The sequence below is a fragment of the Esox lucius genome, chromosome 23 (genome assembly GCF_011004845.1).
Source record: "Esox lucius isolate fEsoLuc1 chromosome 23, fEsoLuc1.pri, whole genome shotgun sequence".
NCBI lineage: Eukaryota > Metazoa > Chordata > Actinopteri > Esociformes > Esocidae > Esox > Esox lucius.
This window is the reverse complement of record NC_047591.1, coordinates 24,737,630-24,747,139: the sequence shown is the minus strand read 5'-3', so window position 1 is coordinate 24,747,139 and position 9,510 is coordinate 24,737,630.

The window sequence follows — 9,510 nt, the reverse complement described above, 5'->3', positions numbered from 1 at the left end:
CACAAAGATATAGTTTGTCCAAGAAGTAGGAAAGGTAGGAGACCTACGACTGTCAAGAGAATTAGAAGAGTGAGAAGAGCTTGGAGGGTTAAGAGAGTTGGAGCGATAAGAAAGCTAGGAGTGTTAAGAAAGCTAGGAGAGTTAAGAAAGCTAGGAGAGTTAAGAAAGCTAGGAGAGTTAAGAAAGCTAGGAGAGTTAAGAAAGCTAGGAGAGTTAAGAAAGCTAGGAGAGTTAGGGGAGTTGGAGAGTTTGTAAAACTGGGAGAGTTAGGGAAGTTGGAGAGTTAATAATGCTGGGAGAGTTAGGGAAGTTGGAGAGTTTGTTAAACTGGGAGAGTTAGGGAAGTTGGAGAGTTAAGAATGCTGGGAGAGTTAGGGAAGTTGGAGAGTTAAGAATGCTGGGAGAGTTAGGGAAGTTGGAGAGTTTGTAAAACTGGGAGAGTTAGGGAAGTTGGAGAGTTAAGAATGCTGGGAGAGTTAGGGAAGTTGGAGAGTTAAGAATGCTGGGAGAGTTAGGGAAATTGGAGAGAGAGGAGCTTTTCTATGAATAATGGGGCTATCAGGGGTTATTGTGGTGTGTGTTTGTGTGTGTGTTTGTGTTCAGGGCCAGTCTGTAGCATGGTGTGTCCATCAAATACTGTAGGAACATTGAAACGCTGTTAGAACATGATACTCAACTGACTTTAAAAGTGTTTTGGTGAGGTCCCAACACAAGCTCCCTGTCCTTGAGCAAGGCAGTTGTCATTAATTACCTTACTGTTGTAGACATTCTGTCAAATTTAATGAACTCACAGGCAGCAAATTATGATAGACAAATTACAATTACATTTCCTGGCAACACCAGTTTGGATGGATATTCCTGCACTCAGCATGCCACTGGTACACATTTCAGTCATTCTGTTGTGAGGCAAAACTGGACACATTAGTTTGTATGTTTAATGTCCCCAGTGCACCTGTTTATATGAAATATTGAGGAAGCAATTTAGTTTCATGTGATCATGGCTTGATCCAATACTCTGTGTTGCTGTGAATTAATTGTAGACTTGAGGAATGTGAATACATCAGGGTTAGACATCATTCAAAACATCTGTACTTTCGTGATGTAAAAATAAAGGGTTCAGTACTAGTATTTTGTTACATTTAGTATTTCCTTTACATTGAGAGGATCGAGTCTGTCTGTCTGTCGTGTCCAATGGCGAGTCAGCTGACTTTGAGGGCCACTTCTGAGAAGCGAGAGGAGAGTAGGGCAGTCTTGCACCTGACCATACTACAGGACAGTAGTCGAGACAAAGCGACTAGAGCCTGAGTTACTGGTAACTAGGTACTACCGTAATACCTTCCTGACCATTTAGCCTCCTCTACTGGCTGATTGGCCATTATTGAACCAAATACAATAGTCTTAGTTAAATAAGTATTTAGAACCAGTTCAGTTGGTTAACTACAACTCTTACACTGACTGTTACTCCCTATTAAGACATGATATTATCTTGTCAAATCCATTACGATTACATGGTAATGTATCTTGAGGGGGTTGGAGAGGTCGAACTGTAGAAAGACAATTCACAAGAATCAATGCTGTATTATTACAATAGCTGGGTTCAAATGCTGTTTGAAATCTCAAATATTTTACTGTTTATACTTGTCTACCTTGTATGCCAGATTAACACAGTTTCTATACCTCATTAATATTTAATTAATTGCCATTTTTTTATGCCATAACTTTTATCAGTCCTGGATAAAGGACTGTCAATGATTTTAAATAGTATCTGAACCCATGTGTGATGGTTACGGATGTCTGCTTCATCTCTGCTCCAGCTCTGTCTAATGACCATGGTGACCTTTATGAACAGCAAACAGTCTGACTGACAGCTCCTTATAGGCAGAAGAATCTATATCAACACTGACAATATAATAGATTTCCTCTCTTTTTCTCTCCATATCCTTTTCTCGCTCCTTGTCTTTACCTGTCTTTCTCTCACTTTCTCTCACTCTCAATTATTCTCTCTCATCCATGGCACAGTAGAGCTTGAGGAAGTGTCACTCTAACAAGGATGATCACACATTTGATTGCATCAATTATCACATAGCAAGTAAAGTACATGAAATGTACTCCGGTTATACATCTTGCTTGTGTAGTCATAGAAACATACTGTCATGAGTGCAATCATAACTACATGTGTCTGTATACATAACAAGTTTTACTATGGAGTTTGTTCATGTAAATCAGCCAACTTGGAATATTGTCATCATTTTAAATTTGAATAGACCTAAAATGACACACGTCTCTAAACCACACTGGTAAAAATAAAGTTGCTGTTTAAAATCAAATAATGGTAAAAAGTAATCTGTTTGCTGGAGCTGACAGTACTGCTCTTGGCAGTCTTGTGTATTACTCTCAAGCTAATGCTTTGTGCTTCTATAGACCAACACAGAAAGAATGACCCAACTACATATAATCTATATGTTCTGTTTTCACTTATTTTTCTTTTGTAATTGCATAAAAATAGGCAGTACAGGGTCACATGATTAAAAATACAGTTATTCACTACATTTTAAGCAGTCTTCTGCTCTGTGTCATATTGCTATACTGTTCTGCTCTGTGTCATATTGCTCTACTGTTCTGCTCTGTCATGTTGCTCTATTGATTTTATGTTCTATACAGAGCTGAGATTTCAAGTTTGCAGTTTATTTTAGTTCAGAATCTGTAACCTTCTGTAGACACAAGCCTTGACCTTTATGTCCGGTTACTCCTGTAGCGCTACACAAACTCCTCAGACCGAAGCTCCATAACGCCTCGTCTACCTGTTGTCCCCAGACAGCCTTAACATCCTGTCTACCTGTTGTCCCCAGACATCCTGTCTACCTGTTGTCCCCAGACAGCCTTAACATCCTGTCTACCTGTTGTCCCCAGACAGCCTTAACATCCTGTCTACCTGTTGTCCCCAGACAGCCTTTACATCCTGTCTACCTGTTGTCCCCAGACATCCTGTCTACCTGTTGTCCCCAGACAGCCTTAACATCCTGTCTACCTGTTGTCCCCAGACAGCCTTAACATCCTGTCTACCTGTTGTCCCCAGACAGCCTTTACATCCTGTCTACCTGTTGTCCCCAGACATCCTGTCTACCTGTTGTCCCCAGACATCCTGTCTACCTGTTGTCCCCAGACAGCCTTAACATCCTGTCTACCTGTTGTCCCCAGACATCCTGTCTACCTGTTGTCCCTAGACAGCCTTAACATCCTGTCTACCTGTTGTCCCCGGACATCCTGTCTACCTGTTGTCCCCAGACAGCCTTAACATCCTGTCTACCTGTTGTCCCCAGACATCCTTAACATCCTGTCTACCTGTTGTCCCCAGACATCCTTAACATCCTGTCTACCTGTTGTCCCCAGACATCCTGTCTACCTGTTTTCCCCAGACATCCTGTCTACCTGTTGTCCCCAGACATCCTGTCTACCTGTTGTCCCCAGACAGCCTTAACATCCTGTCTACCTGTTGTCCCCAGACATCCTGTCTACCTGTTGTAGACCCATCCCTGACTGTGGATGCATACATTAAGTCTAGTTGTATTATTGTTGTCTAGAGAAACATTGCATCTCACTGGGACTGAATGATGCATTAGTTAGGCTGGGTGTACAACGCATCTAAGATTCAGAATCTCTCACTCAGCCAAAACTTCATTCCAAAGCCTTTTCCCAAACATGTTTTAACACTTCATTAGTCTTTAACTAGGCTTTTAATAAGGAGGCAGGGTGAATGACACATTGAGACGTCGCTCCACTACCATATTTATGTGCAAATTCCAACTGTCATATTCTGCCGAAATTCTAATCTACTGTTGTATCTCCAATACAATAACAAGCAGAGCCAGTTGATGAAAGGAAAAGTCCATCTGATGAAGTTAGGGAATAGGTTTTAACAATGAGGGGCAGACGGGAACAATGCAGGTGATCTCAAATAACCAAGAAGCATAATAATTCTAGTGTAGAGGTCATGGATGATAGGGAGTCTTCCTCTGACACTGTCTGGTGTAGAGGTCATGGATGACAGGGAGTCTTCCTCTGACACTGTCTGGTGTAGAGGTCATGGATGATAGGGAGTCTTCCTCTGACACTGTCTGGTGTAGAGGTCATGGATGATAGGGAGTCTTCCTCTGACACTGTCTGGTGTAGAGGTCATGGATAATAGGGAGTCTTCCTCTGAAACTGTCTGGTGTAGAGGTCATGGATGATAGGGAGTCTTCCTCTGACACTGTCTGGTGTAGAGGTCATGGATGACAGGGAGTCTTCCTCTGACACTGTCTGGTGTAGAGGTCATGGATGACAGGGAGTCTTCCTCTGACACTGTCTCGTGTAGATGTCATGGTTGACAGGGAGTCTTCCTCTGAAACTGTCTGGTGTAGAGGTCATGGATGATAGTGAGTCTTCCTCTGACGCTGTCTGGTGTAGATGTCATGGTTGACAGGGAGTCTTCCTCTGAAACTGTCTGGTGTAGAGGTCATGGATGATAGGGAGTCTTTCTCTGACGCTGTCTGGTGTAGAGGTCATGGATGACAGGGGGTCCTCCTCTGACACTGTCTGGTATAGAGGTCATGGTTGACAGGGAGTTACTACTACTGGGTTATGTGGTTGTCTCATCTGGCTAACTTAAGATAAGTCTCTAAAAAAGAAGATAAATCTCTGGGGGAAAGAACTGTGACTCTGGGGGAAATAATTGTGACTCTGGGGGAAAGAACTGTTACTCTGGAGGAAAGAACTGTTACTCTGGAGGAAAGAATTGTGACTCTGGAGGAAAGAACCGTGACTCTGGGGGAAAGAACCGTGACTCTAGGGGAAAGAACCGTGACTCTGGGGGAAAGAACCGTGACTCTGGGGGAAAGAACCGTGACTCCGGGGGAAAGAACCGTGACTCCGGGGGAAAGAACCGTGACTCCGGGGGAAAGAACCGTGACTCCGGGGGAAAGAACCGTGACTCTGGGGGAAAGGAAAGTGGGGTCAGGTGGTCTAGACTTGTGGTGAAGGTGCTTCCTCTGTTGGCCAATCCACAGTGCCCTTTAGTGGGACAGATTTATGTTTTGCAGCGGTCTGTCTGTCTGAAGTATGTTGGGTATATGAAACCCTGTAGTGTCCAAAGAGTGTTAGGCATTCAGGTCTGGTCACACATACATGTATTCCTGGGCCCCTCCACACGGCCCAGCCCAGCACTGTGATATCTGTGTCTGGGGAACAGCTCCAGACAGGATGGTGCAGAGTTGTATCCCGACACCCAGCCGGACAGCCCTGTGCCTGGGGTATCGCTTAACACGGTCAGAGGTTTCAAAGACGGGCCTCTGTCCGGGCTCACACTGACTGACAGGTTCATGAGTCTGCAGGAGAAGCAGTTCCATTACCTGGCAATGGAGACAGATATGGCTACGCAGTGTTCATGGAGAGGCCTGGTGTCTCGGGATTAAAGCAAATCCTGATTTATGCCTTCTGTGTCCGCTACCGTCAGCACTGCCGAAGACTTTATCAGGCGTTCACAGTTCCCTGCACCGCCTTGCAAACAAATATTGCAGATGCAGAGATTTCAGAGTTTTTGCCGTTATCTGGGGATGGAGCACGGCCTTCATGCATAATTATATTGCCCTGACGGGTAGCACACTGCTAGGCTAGCAGCAAAAACATGTAAATTACAAATCTCTTTGTCTTCAATCACCTTTATGAAACATAATTGCATTGCTTATGGTCACATTTGCGCATCTGAGGAATCTCCTTTTCATGAATTAATTCATGTAATTTTACTGAATTTTACATGACTGGAGACATGATTGAAAGGCTACTGACAATCCTATTGGCTAGTGAGATCTATTACACCAATAGGCAACTCAGCTGGCCTATAGACTTCTGAGATTAGAGCATTAGGCTATTGAAGTGAATGGCGACAGATTGTAGCTCTGTATGGAGACCTGGGCTGGTCCTAAATTACTACTGTGGTGCTGAATAATTCCAATGGCTTTTCTAGCAATTATATTTGGAAATATTGTGAAAGGCCTTTTAGCATCTGCTTGCTGTTGACAGCCACAACTCAACAATCTACTGTTTGATATTTCCTGTGTGGGCTGCCAAACTGCAGACTTCCTGACTGTAAGCCAAATGCACATGCCTATTTGATGTGACCAAACACAGTCCAAAGCGCTACATTTTAAATAAAAACCAATGAACATCTGTGGATAATTCATGCTATGCTCTATGTAATATAATTGATTTCTGTACAGACAGGATTGGTTATGTATTCTTGTAAATGGATTTCAATTTAGCCCTATTTTATAACAGCTCCATCCAACAGCTCATGATATTAATTCAGTAGATTGTAGTGGTGGGTGACCAGGAGGTTATTGTGTAGGTAGCCCTACTGTTAGACTGAAATAAAATAGCCTATTTTTCAATAGCAAAATATTGATTTAAGCTAGGCTTACATTATAGTATTGTAAGTGTTTCTGACAAGTGATGGATGAACAAACAAATACGCTTGATGTGCCAAGCCCGAGACAAACGTAGGCTTTACATACAAATTGAGATTATAATGGTGACAAAATTGCATTCATTGATCAGACACTTTTCAGCAGTTTAGCTGTGATCCTTCCTGCTATCACAAATTCTCCTGCTCTGCTGGGGTAAGTAAAAGACGACTGCATCAGTTCTGTCGTTTGGCCCATCAGTTCTGTCGTTTGGCTGTGCCAGTAGTAACGAAAATGGCAACATAAATGTCAACCATAAATGACTACAATAAATGACAACATAATTGACAACCATAAAAGACACCATAAATAGAGTTGATAATTTGTCCATTCACAGCCAAATTAAAGTAGATAACATTTCCATACCACACAATGTGTTCACTTCCTTGGAGGAAACATCATGCCCTTAATCTAATGATTGACAAGCAGGGCTCTGAGCTAAACAGCCACTCACAGCTTCAGTAAAGGACAAGAACTGCCTCAAATGAATCCAGTTTGATCCGGACTCTCTAATTATTGTCTAAATTGCAATGTTCTCGTCTCAGTCCATACCTCTGTCTGGGATCTTTATCCATCTGTTTGGTTTCCCTCCGCCTATTTCTCTCTCCATCCATCTCTTTTTCTAACCCAATGTTAATGTCCTCCTTCCCTCTCATCCCATCTCACATAAAAACCTTCCCTGGACTCCCAACTCAAAGTAGACTGCCCCTAAACCGACACCCTCAGCCCTTTAATTATGTTTTAAATCCTCCCATCATAATGTCAATGGGCTTGCCCAAGCAGGGCTGAGTGATGATCAGAGTTATCTAACTAGATATGCAACTGATGAAGAGTCTGTTTTGTGGAATACATTTGACAGTTGTGATCACACCGGCGTTTGACCAGCAACTGCAGTTGACATTGAATATGGGTCATTTCAACTCTGCAAGTGGGCGAAGGTATTCACCGCAATCAAAACTGCATCAACTTTTAATGCATATTCCCCAAAGGGAGAGTGGCAAGGGCAAATGCTTAGTGGGTTAGCTACTATGTGTTTGGAATCCAGGCCCCGTCCCTCTGGGCACCTCCAGAAAAGGCTCCTCAGTGATCACTGTTGGGGACATACTGACACCTGGTGATCACACAGAGAACTACAGTATGTCATACTGACACCTGGTGATCACACAGAGAACTACAGTATGTCATACTGACACCTGGTGATCACACAGAGAACTACAGTATGTCATACTGACGCCAGAAGATCACACACAGAATGACTACTACTACCAGATAATAACCCACAACATTTTCTCTGTGGTCACTAAAGATCCCATGGAACTGATTGTAAGAGCCGTGTATTAAACTAACCCTCATAACAGCATTGCCACCTAATAGTCTTCCAAATGACTTATTCATTCCTTCTATTCCTTTGTAAGAAATAAAAAAAATGAATAATAACTTGATTAATAATAGTGCAATATGCAATATGACAGGGAGTCTTCCCAAGTATATGCAATCAATATTATATGTAAATTGTTCAGTATAAGTAAATAACTACATTTAAACTCTGACATAACCCTGTGTAATGACTACAACTGTCCACCAGATGACAGTGTCCTTTAACCCAAACAGCCCTGTAGCGTAGCTCATAGTGGCTCATTGACATGTTCAATATCTGCCTGATGTTAATATCTCAAATGAAAACGTATTTGTTAAAGCACAGACATATATCTGATGCCAGGAATAATTAAATTCTTCCAATTGATTCCAACAGCTCTTTAAATGTTAACCGGAATACTGAGCCCAAGGATATTCAGCCTGGTCTAGAAGATCCTGGATCAGCACTCCTAATATTGATAAAAAAAAGTCATAAAATAGCAGTGCTGATGTACACTCAGCTTGGGAATGCCGATCTAAGATCAGCCCTGCTGTCCATCTAATGTAATTTAATTAGATTTAAATGGCTAATCTGACTGTCAGGATTGCTGCTCCGGGACAGTAGAACAATGAGAGTCTGTTGTAAAGACGGCTGCTCTGAGGTGCTGTTTATCTCCGGGGCATCTCCATGTTAACAAACTTAAAACAGCTGCAACTGTCTTGAAGTTGTCTTCAGCATCTGGAGTTGGGATGGGGCACCAGGGTTGTAAAATTACTCGTTCTTAATGTCATTGTAACAACATCGGCCCCTCAAAAAACTCAACACTTTATAAGCTATTTGTGATCAGAGATGATTCATCAATATCTGCTACCCAACACGTATGTAGTTTGTATAAACAACCAACATTATAATTGCTGTTTTGTTGGATGCTTTTGTGACACTTAACAGATTTGATTCTAGTTATCAACCAGATAGATCTACTGGACAAAATACACTGGATTATTTCAAACCATAACGTTGTCCTTCTGACTGCATACATGTCCTGAGGTGAGACAGGAAGCAGTGAGACAGTTAGGCAGGAGACAGTAAGACAGGTAGTGACACGGTCAGGTTGTGAGACAGTCAGACAGGAGACAGTTATACAGTCAGGTAGTAAGATAGTCAGGTAGTAAGACAGTCAGACAGACAGGTAGTAAGACAGTCAGGCAGGAGACAGTAAGACAGACAGGTAGTAAGACAGTCAGGTAGTAAGACAGGCAGGAGACAGTAAGACAATCAGAGTAAGTGAGACAACTAGGCAGTAAGACAGTTGTGCAAGTAAACACATTACACAAATGATAACAGTGATACAATGCAAAACTATAAAGCCACCAAGTCTTTGTTAGTGAGCATTAATTAAAAACATGTGTTGCACCAACTCATGATCATACTGCAGCTGGTTATCCCAAAAATGTTATTGAATCATGGTTATTCCTGAGTTTACATTACTCACTATTCACAATTTCTGACAAGAGCCCTATGGCAAAAGGGTGTGGTTTGGAATGCAGCTAAACTTTGAGCTCTAAGGCCTCTTAATACAACAGCCACTTAACTCTGACTCGATGTGGCCAGCAGTTACCTCTGGTCCAGGGCGCTACTGTTTATTTCTCCACTTAG